At 42.6% G+C, this 18350-nt stretch overlaps 1 pseudogene; it reads left to right on the top strand.

The window, feature by feature from the left end:
- Nucleotides 1–2363: 2363 nt before the first annotated feature.
- LOC124614668 lies at nucleotides 2364–2481 on the top strand (annotated as a pseudogene).
- Nucleotides 2482–18350: the final 15869 nt, after the last annotated feature.

Here is an 18350-nt window from a genome sequence, read left to right as displayed (position 1 = left end):
TTCAGGACTGAAGACCACAACAACAACAACAGCTGATTTTAAATCAAACTAGTTTATGGATTAAATATTGCACTATGACACTAACAAAGTCCCCTTTGAGTACAAGGTCTCAAGTTCAGTCTTTAGTTAGATTCATTTGAAAGTGTTGTATTAACTATTACGACAGGAAAAATATTAGCTCCTAATGATTCACCATGTTCATCAGGAGGGCGCCAGAAAATTAGTGTCCTGAAGCTGCAAAGATCAACTTTCTATAGGATGTATCTACTACGCTTCACTAAATGGACATCGTCCATATTCGAGAAACGTTCAAAACAAACCATTGGCTTAACCATGAACGCCGAATGGAAGATGGCCCCTCACAATGATAACAAAGGTTTTCACCATCAGGATGAAAGGCAAATCCTTCGGGAGTTACAAACCGTACAGGACCTTCAGCTTGGTAACCACTCTTAAAATCACTGTAATCTATGTACATAATGTAATAGGTCACTATCATACACGCCCTGTAAAGTGGATCTAGCATCCTTGAAACTTGCAAATACGAGTTTTTGTAACAAGTGTACATTCCTTGTCCTCCCTTGAATACACATAGTTTTCCTTATGCGCTAAGCGGTCAAATTGCTGCAGACTTATCCGCAATATGTCAGTAATTATTTATTTTACTATGCTGCAGACTATAATTCTGTTTAGAACCTGCTCCTTGAGCCGGCCGGTGTGGCCGAGCGGTTCTAGGCGCTACAGACTGGAACCGTGCGACTGCTACTGTCACAGGTTCGAATCCTGCCTCGGGCATGGATGTGTGTGATGTCCTTAGGTGAGTTAGATTTAAGTAGTTCTAAGTCTAGGGGACTGATGACCTAAGATGTTCAGTCCCAGTCGCTCCCTCTGTTGCTATTAGTAGCCAATATTGTAGACGCATGGTAAACAATATGTAGGGCGTCGAATGGTGTAAACACTATTGGCCTTTTGCGACCGCGCACTCAAGGGGTTCCTTGAAAGTATCTGCTTTCTCTGTGTCCTATTATATCGTTTACTTTTATGAGAATTTAAAAAGGTACAAAAAATTTCTTCAGGCTGTTATCGGAACAATCGTGGACGTCCCACTATTCAGAGCCGAGTGGTAGTTTCATTGCCCTTCTACTTCTTCCTCTGGATTCTCACTAGAGTAGTACGGGAACATTCGACCAGCTTCGCCGTTTTCTAGATCCTCGTTCACAGTCTCTGTGTAATAATAATCTGCCTTTCGTCAGTGTCGCTTATATCAATAGAGTTCCCCATTTGCAGCCCATATCTTCGCTAGGCTGATCCCCCGTCCGTGTCCGCTATACTTACATACTTTTGTTACCGGCCCGCCGCTGTGGCCGAGCGGTTCTAGGCGCTTCAGTCCGGAACCGCGCGACCGCTACGGTCGCAGGTTCGAATCCTGCCTCGGGCATGGATGTGTGTGATGTCCTTAGGTGAGTTAGATTTAAGTAGTTCTAAGTCTAGGGGACTGATGACCTAAGATGTTCAGTCCCATAGTGCTCAGAGCCATTTGAACCATTTTGCATTTTTGTTACCGAGTGGTGTGCCCACAACGCCACCAGGCGGCACCTAACGTCGGAGTGGGCAGTGGTCATAATGTTTTGGCTTATCACTGCACACTTGTGCAGCCACTCGTCTGGCGGCGCCGAGTACCCGCGTGGTTAGAGGTGCCATGTCACGAATTGCGCGGCCCCTCCCGCCGGAAGGTCGACTCCTCCCCCGGGCATCGGTGTGTGTGTTGTTCTTAGCATAAGTTAGTTTAAATAGAGTGTCAGTCTAGCGACCGATCACCTCAGCATTTTGGTCCCTTAGGAATTCACACACATTTGAACATTTTGAACACTCGTTCTGCCAAATCTCCAGTATTGCGGGTTAATGCAAGATGGCACAAATAATGAAAGCTGTGACGGTTAGAACTAACCACGAATGCACGTGTGCGTTGAGGCTGCAGCATCCATCTGTTTGACCATGTCTGTGTCTCATATATGTGTAAAGTACATCGGCTTCTCCATGTACAGGCACCTCAGTACCTCACATCAGAAATCAAGTACCTGTCATCCCATTATAAATGCCACACAAGTTCTCATTTACCTTGTACTACAGCTGTGGCCATCCAGAAAGGAAAAATATTTGCAATTTGCTTTCTGTACCTGCTGTCCACCTCTGGAACACGCTACCCTGTTGCATAAAGCCCATTGACAAAATATTGAACTTCCTGAACAAATTAAAAGTGTATTCCAGATCTCAACTGATGAAAACAGCTTAACGTAATCGCCAACAACACCCAATCAACGTATCGTTTACAAAAGATTAAATTGAGTTATTAGCCGATATAAGGCAACGGCCTTGCCGCAGTGAACACACCGGTTCCCGTGAGATCACCGAAGTTAAGCGCTGTCGGGCGTGGTCGGCACGTGGATGGGTTACCATACAGGCCGCCATGCGCTGTTGCCATTTTTCGAGGTGCACTCAGCCTCTTGATGCCAGTTGAGGAGCTACTCGACCGAATAGTAGCGGCTTCGGTCAAGAATACCATCATAACGACCAGGAGAGCGGTGTGCTGACCCCAGGCCCCTCCTAACCGCATCCTCCCCTGAGGATGACACGGCGGTCGGATGGTTCCGGTAGGCCACTCGTGGCCTGACGACGGAGTGCTTTTTTTTTAACTAGCCGATATAATCATCTCTCATAGGTACAGCTACAATTAATATGCAATTAATTTAAATAAATATCGATATTTTATTTGCCAAACGAGAAAGACGGTTATCAAAATAGAATTCACTATTTATCATTGAGTTCGGAATAGGGATACGGCAAAGTGCCCGAGAAACAATGTCAGTATTTGGCATTCTAATAACTTCCTCATACATCTTTGGTGTAGTGGGCTTAGCGACGAATATTTGTGTGGTGAGAGAGCAGAATGTGGCCGACACGGACACGAACTTTTTTGGACACTGTGCTTTCAGTTATTTTCATTTCATCTAAGTCAGCACGGCAGCTGAGTGATCAGCGCTGCAGAATGCTATGCGGGTTCGAATCCCAGCCGGGTAGGAGATTTTCTCCGGTCGGAGAGTGGGTGTTGTGTTGTTTTCATCATTTCATCCTCGTCGACGCGGAAGTCGCCAAAGTGGCATCATCTAAAAAGACTAGCACCAGGCGAGCGGTCTACCCAACGGGAGGCTCTAGCCAAACCCGCATTTTATTTTTTTTTTCCATTTTATTTATTGATCTATAATTGCAGGCTATCTGTGTGTACTGACACAAAAGATGAGAAGCGATAGGCTCAAAACATTTCATACAACCTCTCCGCGAATCCTACAAATTGTATAGAGCGTGTCATTAGTCGCTCCAGGTACCACTCTTTGCTGAAAATACATTCGTATGATGATAGGACACTTCATTCCGACTTCAGGGATATGACCGACTTCCATTTCCAACCGATTTCAGCTGTACGAGATTAGTTATTGAGCTCGTCACTGTTAAATTAGATTGAGAAGTGTTTCACTTTAACTCCGTTCTCCTTTATTGGTGTGCTACCGATTGCGAGAATAACCGAACCAATCGTGCCATTACCAGCCACCACTGTACAAACTTACATGCCCACTTCTGAAGCTGATTATACGGTAGTAGAGAGTACATAATTCGAAATAGATATACTGATAACATATGTGAAGTGGAATGAAAAACTGACACTCAAAGGCGACTGGAACTACAGGAGATGGACGGTAACGTAAGATTAGTGGTGACTATAAGCTGGAGAAAAGCTATGGGAAAGATACTTCTAGAGTTCTGCCATACTTTACATCTGGTTTTAGTGATCACACTCTCCCAAAATCACAAGAGGAGGTGTACTTGGAGATATTAAGTACACTGCTTCGTGATTAGACAATGATTTAGAAATCAAATTCCGAACTGCAAAGCATAGGCAAGTGTGTATGTAGTCTCAGACAGTACCCTAGTAATGATGAACAGTAGGTTCAAATCCAAACCGTTAAGTAAATGGATTATACTGAAAACTTAGAACAACATGAAGAACGGGGTAAAATTTATAGCTGTGTGACCAATGCCCTAAACAAAAGCATCGAGAGCGGTTCAGTAGAACAGGAGAGGGATACGACTATAATAGTGACGGACCGGATACAGCCGATGTAGCGCTGCAGAAATGAAGATGCCACGGACGTCTCAGGAAATAATCGAGACAGTGCATGGAAAAAGAAAAAAATAAGAATTTTAAGAACGAGGTAGGAAAACACAGCAGCATAGGTTGCTAAAGAGTGAAATTATCGGAAATACATAGGCTGCATCAGAATGGGTAGGAGAAACACGTAATGATACTGAGAAATACAAACATTGAACTTAAAACTGGAGAAATAAAATTTAAAGATGTTAACCTTTGAGGTGCAGATGAAAAAAACGCCTTAAATGTAGAATGCAGCATCACGTAAATAATAAAATCGGGAAATTGCATTCGAAGAGAAAACGGCGTGCGCCATCACCCAGTTTACCAGGAACTTCGCTCAATCGAAGAGGAGTCAAAATAAGCGAACACGTATTCATACACACTCGACGGTTTCTGAAAAACGACGGTCAAACTTTCTAAGATATTTTTAGATGTTTTATGTGGCTTTCATCAGGAAACGTCCTGAGACGAAGTGGGGGCTCAGTGGTAGCCCCAACGTGCAAAAAGGTTCCAGCCGACGTTGATCCCATCAGCGCTCAACTCGATTATGTCCGGACTTACTATCTATATTCAAGATACTCCACAGCAGCTTAACGCCAGAGGACCTGTCACCACCTCACGAGACACCATAAGTCAAACCCTGTGGAAGAGAAACAGCCAACGGTCAACTGGAAAAACGTCTGGAAAACTATTAACAACACTCCAAAATAGTGTCCACGTGATATGACATACTAAACAAGAGGGACCCCACTGGTGGAAAATTGCACAAGATTAAATGATTAAATTGAAGCAGAATCCGTACTGCGATTATTACCATACTATAGACACCTTGGCATACACCTTAATCTGTCGAAACCAGTTCTGTATATGGATCTACACTAGAAAAAAACTCGCAAAGATTACTACGACAGCGGAAAGTGCTACAACACTTAGAGAAGTACTTCAGCCAGACTGGCACTTCTTTCCTGAACAATAGATGCGTTGAATTATCGGTCAGTTCGAGTATTTTTCAATTCGAGTATTTTGCAACTATAACCGAAAATGCGAGTATAGATGAATAGCACTTGCAACCTACGTCCTCAATTATTTGCTTGACGTATTCCAGTCTCTGTCTTCCTCTACAGTTTTTGCCCTCTACAGCTCCCTCTAGAACCATGGAAGTCATTCCCTCATGTCTTAGCAGATGTCCCATCATCCTGTCCCTACTCCTCATCAGTGTTTTCCACATATTCCTTTCCTCTCCGATTCTGCGTAGAACCTCCTCATTCCTTACCTTATCAGTCCACCTAATTTTCAACATTCGTCTATAGCACCACATCTCAAATGCTTCGATTCTCTTCTGTTCCGGTTTTCCCACAGTCCATGTTTCACTACCATACAATGCTGTACTCCAGACGTACATCCTCAGAAATTTCTTCCTCAAATTAAGGCCGGTGTTTGATATTAGTAGACTTCTCTTGGCCAGAAATGCCTTTTTTGCCATAGCGAGTCTGCTTTTGATATCCTCCATGCTCCGTCCGTCATTGGTTATTTTACTGCCTAGGTAGCAGAATTCCTTAACTTCATTGACTTCGTGACCATCAATGCTGATGTTAAGTTTCTCGCTGTTCTCATTTCTACTACTTCTCATTACCTTCGTCTTCCTCTGATTTACTCTCAAACCATACTGTGTACTCATTAGACTGTTCATTCCGTTCAGTAGATCATTTAATTCTTCTTCACTTTCACTCAGGATAGCAATGTCATCAGCGAATCGTATCATTGATATCCTTTCACCTTGTATTTCAATTACACTCCTGAACCTTTCTTTTATTTCCATCATTGCTTCCTCGATGTACAGATTGAAGAGTAGGGGCGAAAGGCTACAGCCTTGTCTTATACCCTTCTTAATACGAGCACTTCGTTCTTGATCGTCCACTCTTATTATTCCCTCTTGGTTGTTGTACATATTGTATATGACCCGTCTCTCCCTATAGCTTACCCCTCTTTTTTTTTAATCTCGAACAGCTTGCACCATTTTATATTGTCGAACGCTTTTTCCAGGTCGACAAATCCTATGAAAGTTTCTTGATTTTTCTTTAGCCTTGCTTCCATTATTAGCCGTAACGTCAGAATTGCTTCTCTCGTCCCTTTACTTTTCCTAAAGCCAAACTGATCGTCACCTAGCGCATTCTCAATTTTCTTTTCCATTCTTCTGTATATTATTCTTGTAAGCAGCTTCGATGCATGAGCTGTTAAGCTGATTGTGCGATAATTCTCGCACTTGTCAGCTCTTGCCGTCTTCGGAATTGTGTGGATGATGCTTTTCCGAAAGTCAGATGGTATATCGCCAGACTCATATATTCTACACACCAATGTGAATAGTCGTTTTGTTGCCACTTCCCCCAATGATTTTAGCATCATAAGCTCACAAAGAGTCCGAGTTTAAACACTTCCGTTGGCCACCAAACTCCCCAGACACGAACGTTACTGAACATATCTGGGATGCCGTGCAACGTGTTGTTCCTAAGAGATCTCCACCCACTCGTACTCTTACGGATTTATAGACAGTCGTGTAGGATTCATGGTGTCAGTTCCCTCCAGCACCACTTCAGATATTAGTCGAGTCCACGCCACGTCGTGTTGTGGCACTTCTGTGTGCTCGGATGGGCCCTACACGGTATTAGGCAAGTGTACAAGATTCTTTGGTTCTTCAGTCTATTACACCTGGATTTCACAATAATAGTCATACATTTATTATACATGTGTATGGTATGTTGAAGGGCTACAATCTTTTTAAACTCTCATTGTCTGATATTCCATTCTCGTGTCAACTTTTATATTAATTCTTATGTTTTATTCATACCTTTGTTGTTCAGTAAGATTTGGTGCGTTCCGTTGGATGATGCCGATAGGCCTGAACACGGATATTCCGAACATTACAAGCATCACGCGAAGGCACGTTTGCCACTGTAATATAACTTAGTATGAATCTGGCTCGGGAAAGAAACCACGTTAATAATGGTGAAGATTTCGCGCGTTGGATGTAACTTCGAAGGACACCATTAATTTTTCGAAAACTGCCGATTGCAGTTGGTTATGAAGGAAAATACACTACAGGAATTTCATCAAAAACAATTTGAAATTATTCTCTGATTTTTTAAAAGATTCATTCGTCCGACATACCATTAGTAGACGAATAATGACAACGTTATATCAATATTCATTTGAAAACAATCGCTAAGTGATCAGCCACGGACATGGGTATGTATATGAAAAACTAAAATAAAAGTAATAATCGCCTTTCGAACACGGGGCACAAAATTATGACCCATGACGCCAACCACTGCGCGCCATTCCGCGTGAGGGTATCGTCCGGTAAAAGGCACATAAATCACATGAAAAATACTTCAAAAACGTTGAGGACTGTTTTTTTTTCGGAACTGGTTGACAATCGACGGATAAACCGAGACATGTTTTCACTTGTTTTGAACCCTCTTCCACAGAGCAAGATTTCTGAGAAATAAGTTTGTGGTATTTGCCGTGTTCTCGTCGTTAGTAGGAAACGCTATACGTATACTTTCCAGAGAGAAAAGCGCCCTCGTTTTAGAATCGCTGTCTGCCGTCTGCTTTCTGGTGTCTTTACAGCAAATTATAAACGGAACTGAATTATCCGCCACTATTCATTCTACTGTATTTTATGTGAACTATTACTGACACTGATCGAGGAATAATGCCGCTATGTTGTGTTGTGTCTACAGATAATTTAATAACTAATCTCGTAAAGTTAATTTACATTCGAATTCAGAATTATTCTTGCGATCAATCACGTCACCAATGTATGCATTATAGTTGTCACAGAAATTACCGTTACATTTTGGTGGAGGGTGAATTAAATGCGCTAAGCTGTCGAGTAAGAATACGAAATGAGTTCACGGTAACGATATATTATTCATATTATTTTGTCTAACAGTTTCTGACTAACATGGTTTATAGATTCTGTAGCATGCACAGTTAGGTCCAATTCATAGACAGAAAGTTAATTAACTCGTATTCCATTCTTCATTTACGAGCTCAATATTCCTTCCTATTTTTATATTTAACATTCAGTCTTAGGTTCTATTTCTTCCACGAAAAGAATTACTCATTATCCTTGCCTCTCAAATTTTTACAGAAGCCAACAACGTTACTAGAAAATATAAGAAAAAAAGCGCAGACTGATGGCAGCAGTGCACCGAAGGAACTTCCCAAAGTGTGATACAAGGAGAGGAAGTGGAAATCGAGGAAATAGGTCATTTGCTCAGAATTTGACGCAACACCGTATTTTCTTAGCTCCAACAAGGCTACAGGAGCCGATTATATACCTACGTACTAATTGAAATCTGCGGGAGATGTAAGAGCGGAATGTTATTCGAGACGGTATAAAAATGTACGAAATGGGCTACTTATTATCTCTAGTATTCTCAGCAGACCTTGTGTGACAACAAGTATTAGCCCTAGTGCTCGATCCATGACTTTCTCCACATATTCAATCTTCAACATGACACTTTTTCCCAACGACAAATGACTTGGCCGAAAACCTTCGTTGTAGAAATCTACTTTGTAGCTGTTCTGGGAGCGCTCCGCGACGAAAATCACCTCATAATTACGGAATTGCCTGGCATGAAACCGTTTCTCCATCAAAGTAAAGAAAGAATTCAATGTATGCCATTTAAGGAAAACACGGTTTAAGGCCCAAGCAACAGAAGTCGCCGCTTGGTACGCCACGCTGAGCGGGTCGACAGAGACAGCATCTACAGATTTGGTTTCCTTCCGCAGTTATGAGCAAAATTTTGGTGGGGGGGTGGGGGGGGGGCAGAACTTTTGGGGAAGCGGAAAGAAAATTTAGGTGCAGGGGAAATTGGAGAAGTGTGTTACTACCTTTCCTTAATACTAAAGCCACCTCTAATATTTTAGTTCAAGCAAGATCTTCTTAGTTTTCTAGACACTCACTAGATGCCCTCTTATCAGATCAATCGACACACCTTTCCTTTTGTGGAAGACGTTAGGCTCACCGTGGTGATAGCTCTCTATGACATAACTATGAAATGTACATGTCCAGTCTCGACTGTTTGGGATACTTATCGCCTTTCATGGCCGTATCGAGTCCTGAGGAGACATCGTTTTAGGTGAAACTTGTATTTCGCGGGTTTCATATTGTAATCTATCTCCTTTTGAATACTTGTTGTTTCGAATATTGAGCATCTCTCAAAAGCGAGTCTGTATTCGTACGATTTGTTGTAATTACATACAAGGTAATGACAGTCCGTCGGGTAAGAGCCTTCAAGAGGAGTAAGTAAAAACGTAGGCACGGATTTTACATATTCAAAGTATATATTGTATAGAGGTGTCGATTTTCCAAGTATGATATAGGGTGAATATTATCTTTGTGTCATATATCGATAGTGGTCACCTCCTTGTTTGCGACCAGAGGGTACGATAGAGGGGATCGAATGCTCGTTAGGGCTCGCTTGGTGAGTGACCTCCATATAAACAAAAGGTGGGATTGCGGCCGTTGAGACGGCGTGAGCTCCGGTGCGCTGCTACTGTTGGTTGCGCACTCGGTACGGACTTGAGTGGCGAACGAATGGCGCACTCCTTGAAGCACATCGCTGCGAAAGGGTGCGCTGGGCTAGGGCATAGCGGACGGACATCTTGCGGGGAGCAAGGCTGTTGTGACATCTCACCTGGATTGTGAACACCCTGTGGATCTAATGTGACTAGTCCGCGTGTTGCGGGGCCTTTTTTGAATGGTGAGCTCCGATAAATTTCCATGGGGAAACCTACCAGTCTTTTCGCACTGTCGTTGTCTGCCACCGCGAGGTTTAAGAAAATAGGGAAGAGAGAGAGCCATGCGGGATTAGCCGAGCGGTCTCAGGCGCTGCAGTCATGGACTGTGCGGCTGGTCCCGGCGGAGGTTCGAGTCCTCCCTCGGGCATGGGTATGTGTGTTTGTCCTTAGGATAATTTAGGTTAAGTAGTGTGTAAGCTTAGGGACTGATGACCTTAGTAGTTAAGTCCCATAAGATTTCACACACATTGGAACATTTGATTGTAGATATATGGGCTGCGATAATATATGTCCTGACACTTGTTAAGTTATATTCAAGTGTGTGAGACACTTGACGGAGCCTTTGGAACTTTAAATGGTTATTTTGAGACGTTTCCTTAATCCGCACGATAGTTGCTGAAGTTTATATTAGTTAAATTTTGTTCATTTGTGGAAATATGAGCGGGTTCTTGTTAAGCTGAGTATTTTCATTTGTTCTGATCCTTAGCTTACATTCCTTTTTTGTTTTCCAGGAATCTTAGTAATTGTAGACCTTGTATTAATGGCTGAAGAGTGTTATGTTTATCATGCTTAGTTGCTATGGCGCTTATTGTCAGCACCAAATACGTGTCATAGTGGCAGACACATGTACAAAGTACATCTATTTTCAGAAAGGTGCACGGCAACCGATGCATAAATCAAACATGGAATGAATAAACATCACTGCAAAATCGCTATACAGCGAACACTCTGCTCATATATTCAAGATACTGTACTGTTTCTCCTGGGTGGTCTTGGGTTTAAAAAAATGTAAACTAAATATTACGATAAATTTTATAAATAATCGACAAGTACCCCAAAGAAGATGAGGTAGAACTACAATGGACATGGCATCTCGTGGAAACCGGGTTTTCTGCCGGATATCAGCGTCTTCCAAACACGATATTTCGACGTCATTACTTGACGTCTTCATCAGGTGTATTCCATGTACTCTAGCGCTTATATGCATGAACTATCTTTCCTTTGTCTTTCACTTATATTATTTGCTTGGATTCGGACCTAAGAAGACGTTCTTGTGTAAAGCTCATCTTGCTGTAACACCTGATAATGTAAGTTGTACTTAAAACCCGAAAAATGTATTGGTTATTTCGTCAAAAGAATTTGTGTATATGGTCAATCAATTGGTAGTCTGATACCTGGATTGTCTTAAGTAGATATGGGCTTTAACAAAGAATTTTCATTGTTAGGCGCCTTCTTAGAAAAATCTTTAACATTTTTCTTTTAGCTTATCTACGAGACGTGCTGTGGGTTAGGACATTTAACCTTATTTCAGATCCCACGAGACCGGAGGCAGCTACTAATAATATAACAATTTTACTTACAGATTTTCTTTATATAACGAGATAACGTCCCAGGCAGAAAAGGTCTGGTCACAGGATTCAAGGTTACATTATAGGATTTCATTTGTAGATGCTACTCTTGTTATCTTGTGTTGGGGAATAGAGACCGAAATCACGATGTTAAGTTACGTATTGTAGTAGTGTACATCGAACAGACATGGCACATATTCTTTGGTGCAATAAGCACACGACTTCTCACGAGCCTGGAATAATATCTGTAGTGTTGAGTCAATAAGAAAAGGACAATTACTTATCGACGATTACGTAACTACCCTGAGAACTGAGCTAGTTCACTGAGTGCTTATACACGTCGGGCTAAATTAAACAACATATTACACTGTTAATAATATTCCTACATTAGTTACTTCTTTTTAACCTGAGCCATTGCGTTAATGAGTGTGTCTTTTTTATATAAGTAACGGCTCATATTCATTCTATTACATTACACTGATAGCAAAGAAAAAGAGTCACAAATACACTAATGACCATTACAATTGATACACCAAGAAGAAATGCAGATGATAAATAGGTATTCACTGGACAAATATATTATACTAGAACTGACATGTGATTACATTTTCACGCAATTTGGGTACATAGATCCTGAGAAATCAGTACCCAGAACAACCACCTCTGGCCGTAATAACGGCCTTGATACACCTGGGCATTGAGTTAAACAGAGCTTGGATGGCGTGTACAGGTACAGCTGACCATGTAGCTTCTACACGATACCACAGTTCATCAAGAGTAGTGACTGGCGTATTGTGACGAGCCAGTTGCTCGGCCACCATTGACCAGACGTTTTCAGTTGGTGATAGATCTGGAGAATGTGGTGGCCAGGGCAGCAGTCGAAAATTTTCTGTATCCAGAAAGGCCCGTACAGGACCTGTAACATGTGGTCGTGCATTATCCTGCTGAAATGTGGGGTTTCGCAGGGATCGAATGATGGGTAGAGCCACGGGTCGTAACACATCTGAAATGTAACGTCCACTGTTCAGAGTGCCGTCAATGCTAACAAGAGGTCACCGACACGTGTAACCAATGGCACCCTATACCATCACACCGGGTGATACGCCGGTATGGCGATAACGAATACACGCTTCCAATGTGGGTCACCGCGAAGTCGCCAAACACGGATGCGACCATCATGATGCTGTAAACAGAACCTGGATTCATCCGAAAAAATTACGTTTTGCCATTAGAGCACCCAGGTTCGTCGTTGAGTACACCATCTCAGGCGCTCCTGTCTGTGATGCAGCGTCAGGGTAACCGCAGCCATGGTCTCCGAGCTGATAGTCCATGCTGCTGCAAACGTCGTCGAACTGTTCGTGCAGATGGTTGTTGTCTTCCCATCCGTTGACTCATGGATCGAGACGTGGCTGCACGATCCGTTACAGCCATGCGGATAAGATGCCTGTCATCTCGACTGCTAGTGATACGAGGCAGTTGGGATCCAGTACGGCGTTCCGTATTACCCTCCTGAACCAACCGATTCCATATTCTGCTAACAGTCATTGGATCTCGACCAACGCGAGTAGCAATGTCACGATACGATAAACCGAAATCGCGATAAGCTACAATCCGATCTTTATCAAAGTCGGAAACGTGATGGTACGCATTTCTCTTCCTTACACGAGGCATCACAACAAAGTTTCACCAGGCAACGCCGGTCAACTGCTGTTTGTGTACGAGAAATCGGTTGGAAACTTTCCTCATGTCAGCACGTTGTAGGTGTCACCACCGGCGCCAACCTTGTGTGAATGGTCTGAAAAGCTAATCGTTTGCATATCACAGCATCTTCTTCATGTCGGTTAAATTTCGCGTCTGTAGCGCGTCATCTTCGTGGTGTAACAATTTTAATGGCCAGTAGTGTAATTTGTATTTTATTACAGTATAATCTGCATGTGGTGCAGTACCGAGTCTTTGCCTAGTGATGGCGTTGACATGCACAACTGCTAGTCTCTGTATAAAAGTCTGTTGTGCCTCACTGAAACTAAAGTTCCATAAGCTAACTGTCCTAACTGTGAGCTGACATCTGTGAGGCGAGGTAAACACTGTACTGCTAAGTGGCTCTGCCGGCGTCGTCGTGGACTAGACTAGCTGGATCCGGAAGTATAACTGGAAAGCAACCGGCGAGTAACTGGGAGTAACTGGAACTGCCGCTGCAGCCGGCGCCTGTATATGCGGTCGAGGCTCGCGGCCTGGTGGCTCTGCCACGCAGAGGGCATCGGCCTGGCGCCGCTCGGGGTTGTACGGAGTCCACTGCAGTCGTGACCGCTGGTGGACGGTTCAAATGGCTCTGAGCACTATGGGACTCAACATTTGTGGTCATCAGTTCCCTAGAACTTAGAACTACTTAAACCTTTCTAACCTAAGGACATCACACACATCCATGCCCGAGGCAGGATTCGAACCTGCGACCGTAGCAGCCGCGCGGGTCCGGACTGCGCGCCTAGAACCGCTAGACCACCGCGGCCGGCGCTGGTGGACGGCCGATGCACTTGTGCTGCCAGATTCCCAGTCTTCGATGGCAACGGGCCGCAGTGTGGTATCGATTGTACAACGATAACACATTAGTTGTCCTTTGTTACCCCTACGCGTAATTATTCCGTCACCTAATGACACGAGCTACACCTGCTGGTTCTGGGCGAGATGCCTGGTAGTACTGTAATTCTGGAGTCAGCATGTAGCCTTCCTGATGTGTAAAATTTAACTATCCAAGTGTCCCAGAAGTAATACATTTAATAGATTGTTGTGTAAGATTTTAACTGGACGTTAACTCTGTTACTGTCTTGCGATTTTTCTTCGATCGCTATTACATTTTTGTCAGTGAAAAAACAGGTTTGCGTATAACTGTAGTAATTTTCTGGGGTTTAATGTTACTTGAGCATTTCGAGGCTTAAACAAGAAGTTGTAACTGAGTTTTTGTCTCTAATGTTTGTGTCCATTGTGGCGATTATCAATTAAAGGTCTAATTAAGATACTATTTGTTCTCTGGGGAATTTTGTATTTACTAAATGTGCTTCTAAAGTATTATGTGTTTACTAGCTAATCCAGTCCTCATCGCTCAACCACGTGGCTCCTGGCTATCTTGGCATTACAGTTGTAATTGTAAAATGTAAACTTTCACGACCGGAATTGTCACAATTGATAAAATATTCCGGGCTATTATGCAGCGCTCGAAGGAATTTCACTTTAAAACCCGACGTTTCGTCCCCACCCGCGGAGGACAGTTTCAAGAGGGACCGTAGCTTTGTTGAATGTCCGATTCACACCCTGGCTCGCTACTGACTAGAGCGAAAATTCCGTTTCGGCGAGCTTCCACGTGGTGGCGTGACGTCACGTGTTTTGAATAGGTACCATGGAAGTCATTCCCTATCTAAGCAGAACCTCCTCAATGCTTGCCTTATTAGTCCATCTAATTTTCAACATTCGTCTGTAATATCACATCTCAAATGCTTCGATTCTCTTCTGTTTCAGTTTTCCTACAATCCATGTTTAACTATCATATAACGCTGTGTCTCCAAACGTACATTCTCATATATTTCTTTCTCAAATTAAGGCCTATGTTTGATACTAGTAGATTTCTCTTGACCAGGAATGTCTGCTTCTGACGTACTCCTTGCTCTGTCCGTCATTGGTTATTTTGTTGCCTAGACAGTAGAATTTGTTCACTTCATCTTCTTCGTGACCATCAATCCTGATGTTAAGTTTCTCTCTGTTCTCTCTGCTGCTTCTCAGTACGTTCGTCTCTCTTCGATTTACTCTCAATCCATATCTGTACTCGTTAGATTATTCGTTCCATTCACCATATCCTTTAATTATTCTTCACCTTCACTCAGGATAGAAATGTCATCAACGAATCTTATCATTGATATCCTTATTGTTCGTTCCATTCACCATATCGTTTAATTATTCTTCACTTTCATTCTGGATATAAATGCCATCAGTGAATCTTATCATTGATATCCTTTCAATTCCACTCATAAAACTTTTTTTCTTATTTCCGTCATTGCTTCTTCGATGAACAGATTGAACAGTAGAGGCGTAAAACTACATCCCTGTCTTACACAATTATAATCCGAGTCTTTCGTTCTTGTTCGTCCACTCTTATTATTCCCACTTCGTACTTGTAAATATTGTATATTACCCGTCCTTCACTAAAGCATACCCCTATTTTTCTCAGAATTGCCAACGTCTTGCACCATTTTACACTGTCGAACGGCTTTTCCAGGTCGACAAATTCTATAAACGTGTCTTGATTTTTCTTTGATCATGCTTCCATTATCAACTACAACGTCCGAATAGCTTCTCTGGTGCCTTTACCTTTCTTAAAAGCCAAACTGGTCGTCCTCTAACACATACTCAAATTTCTTTCCAAATTTCTTTTCTTCTGTTTATTATTCTTGTCAGCAACTTGGATTCATGAACTGTTAAGTTAATTGTGCGATAATTCTCACACTGGTCAGCTGTTGCCCTCTTCGGAATTGTGTGGATGTATTTTTCTGAAAGTCAGATGGTATGTCGCCAGACTCATACATTCCACACATTAACGTGAATAGTCGTTCTGTAGCCACTTCCCAGAACGATTTTAGAAGTTCTGATGGGAATGTTATCCATCCCTTCTGCCTTATTTGAGCTTAAGTCTTAAATTTTGATCCTAATACTAGATCATCTACATCTTCTAAATCGACTCATGTTTCTTCTTCTATCACATCAGACAAATCTGTCCCCTCATGGAGACCTTCACTCTTTCCACCTATCCCCTCTCTCCTCTGTATTTAACAGAGCAATTCCCGCTGCACTCTTAATGTTACCACCCTTGCTTTTAATTTCATCCAAGATTATTTTGACTTTCCTATATGCTGAGTCAGTCCTTCCGACAATCATTTCTTTTTCGATTTCTTCAAATTCTTAATGCAGCCATTTCCTTCGCAGTTACCTTCTTTGTACCTATGATTTTCTTTCCAACTTCTGTGATTAGTGTTTTTAGAGATGTCCATTCCTTTTCAACTGTACTGCCTGTACTGCCTGTATCTATATGCTTAGAGAACTTCAAGCGTATTTCGTCATTCCTTAGTACTTCTGTATCCCACTTCTTTGCGTATCGATTCTTTCTGATTAATGTCTTAAACTTCAGCCTACTCTTCATCACTGCTATTTTGTGATGTGAGCCTATATCTGGTCCTGGGTACGCCTTACAATCCAGTATCTGATTTCGTAATCTTTGTGTGACCATGATGTAATCTAACTGAAATCTTCCCGTATCACTCGACCTTTTCGAAGTCTACCTCCTCCTCTTATGATTCTTGAACAGAGTATTCGCTATTAGTAAATGAAATTATTTTCAGAACTCAATTAGTCTTACTCCTCTCTCATTTCTTATCCCAGGCCTATATTCTCCAATAAACGTTTCTTTTACTCCTTCCCCTGCAACTGCATTTTAGTCCCCCACGTCTGTTATATTTTTGTCTCCCTTTGCGTACTGTATTATTCTTCAATATCCTTACATACTTTCTCTATCTCTTCATCTTCAGCTTGTACGTCAGCATGTGTACCTAAAATACAGTTGTAGGTGTTGGTTTGCTGTGGATTCTGACAAGAACAATCCTACCACTGAACTGTTCACAGTAAAATCGACATTTATACCTAAACTATAGTTGTCACTGTAGGTTTGCCGTCGATTCTGACAAGAACAACCCTATCACTGAACTGTTTACATTAACATACTTCCTGACCTACCTTCAAAAAATAGTTCTGAGCCCTATGGGACTTAACTTCTGAGGTCATCAGTCCCCTAGAACTTAGAACTACTTAAACCTAACTAACCTAAGGACATCACACACATCCATGCCCGAGGCAGAATTCGAACCTGCGACCGTAGCGGTCGCTCGGTTCCAGACTATAGCGCCTGGCACCGCTCGGCCGCCTTGGCCGGCTTGACCTACCTTCCTATTCATAACAAATCCTACTCGCTACACCATTTTCTGCTGTTGTTGAAATTAGCCTATAGTCATGTGACCAGAAATACTTGTATTTGTATTCTTTCCATTTCACTTCCCTGACCCCTACTATTTCTAGATTGAGCCTTTGCATTTCCCTTTTCATATTTTCTAACTTCCCTACCACGTTCAAGATTCTGAAGTTCCACGCCCCGACTCGTAGAAGGTTATCCTTTCGTTGATTATTCCATCTTTTTCTCAAGCTCACCTCCCGTTTGGCAATCCCGTCCCGTTTGTCAATTAGAGGCCATGTGTCCTGTGGATAAACGTTATGTGTTTTTAATTCCTCTCAACTCTGCACCATAAATGTTCGATGGTATTCATGTCGGGTGATCTGGATGTCCAAATCATTCGCTCGAATTTTTCAGAATGTTCTTCAAATGAGTCACGAACAGCTGTAGCTCGGTGTCATGGCACATTGTGTTCCGTGTAAACACAACCCACACCACTATGGAGCCACTGCCTGTCACTGTGCTACCCCACACTCAGCTCTTTTTTTTGGGGGGGGGGGGGGGGGGCGGGGGAATCATCAGTCTTTGATGCGGACTGCCACGAATTCCTCTCCTGTGCCAACCTCTTCATGTCAGGGTAGCACTTGCAACCTACGTCCTCAATTATTTGCTGGATGTATTCCAATCTCTGTCTTCCTCTCCAGTTTTTGCCCTTTAGAGCACCCACTGGTACCAAAGAAGTCATTCCCTCACGTCTTAACAGATGTCCTGTTATCCTACCCCTTCTCCTTATCAGTGTTTTCCACATATTCCTTTCCTCTCCGAGTCTGCGCAGAACCTCATCATTCCTTATCTTGTCAACCCACCTAATTTTCAACTTTCGTCTGTAGCAGCACATCTCAAATGCTTAGATTCTCTTCTGTTCCGGTTTTCCCACAGTCCATGATTCACTACCACACAATGCTGCATTCCAGAAGTACATTCTCAGAAATCGGTTCCTAAA

This window comes from Schistocerca americana, chromosome 4 (genome assembly GCF_021461395.2).
Source record: "Schistocerca americana isolate TAMUIC-IGC-003095 chromosome 4, iqSchAmer2.1, whole genome shotgun sequence".
NCBI lineage: Eukaryota > Metazoa > Arthropoda > Insecta > Orthoptera > Acrididae > Schistocerca > Schistocerca americana.
This window is presented reverse-complemented; position numbering and strand designations above follow the sequence as displayed.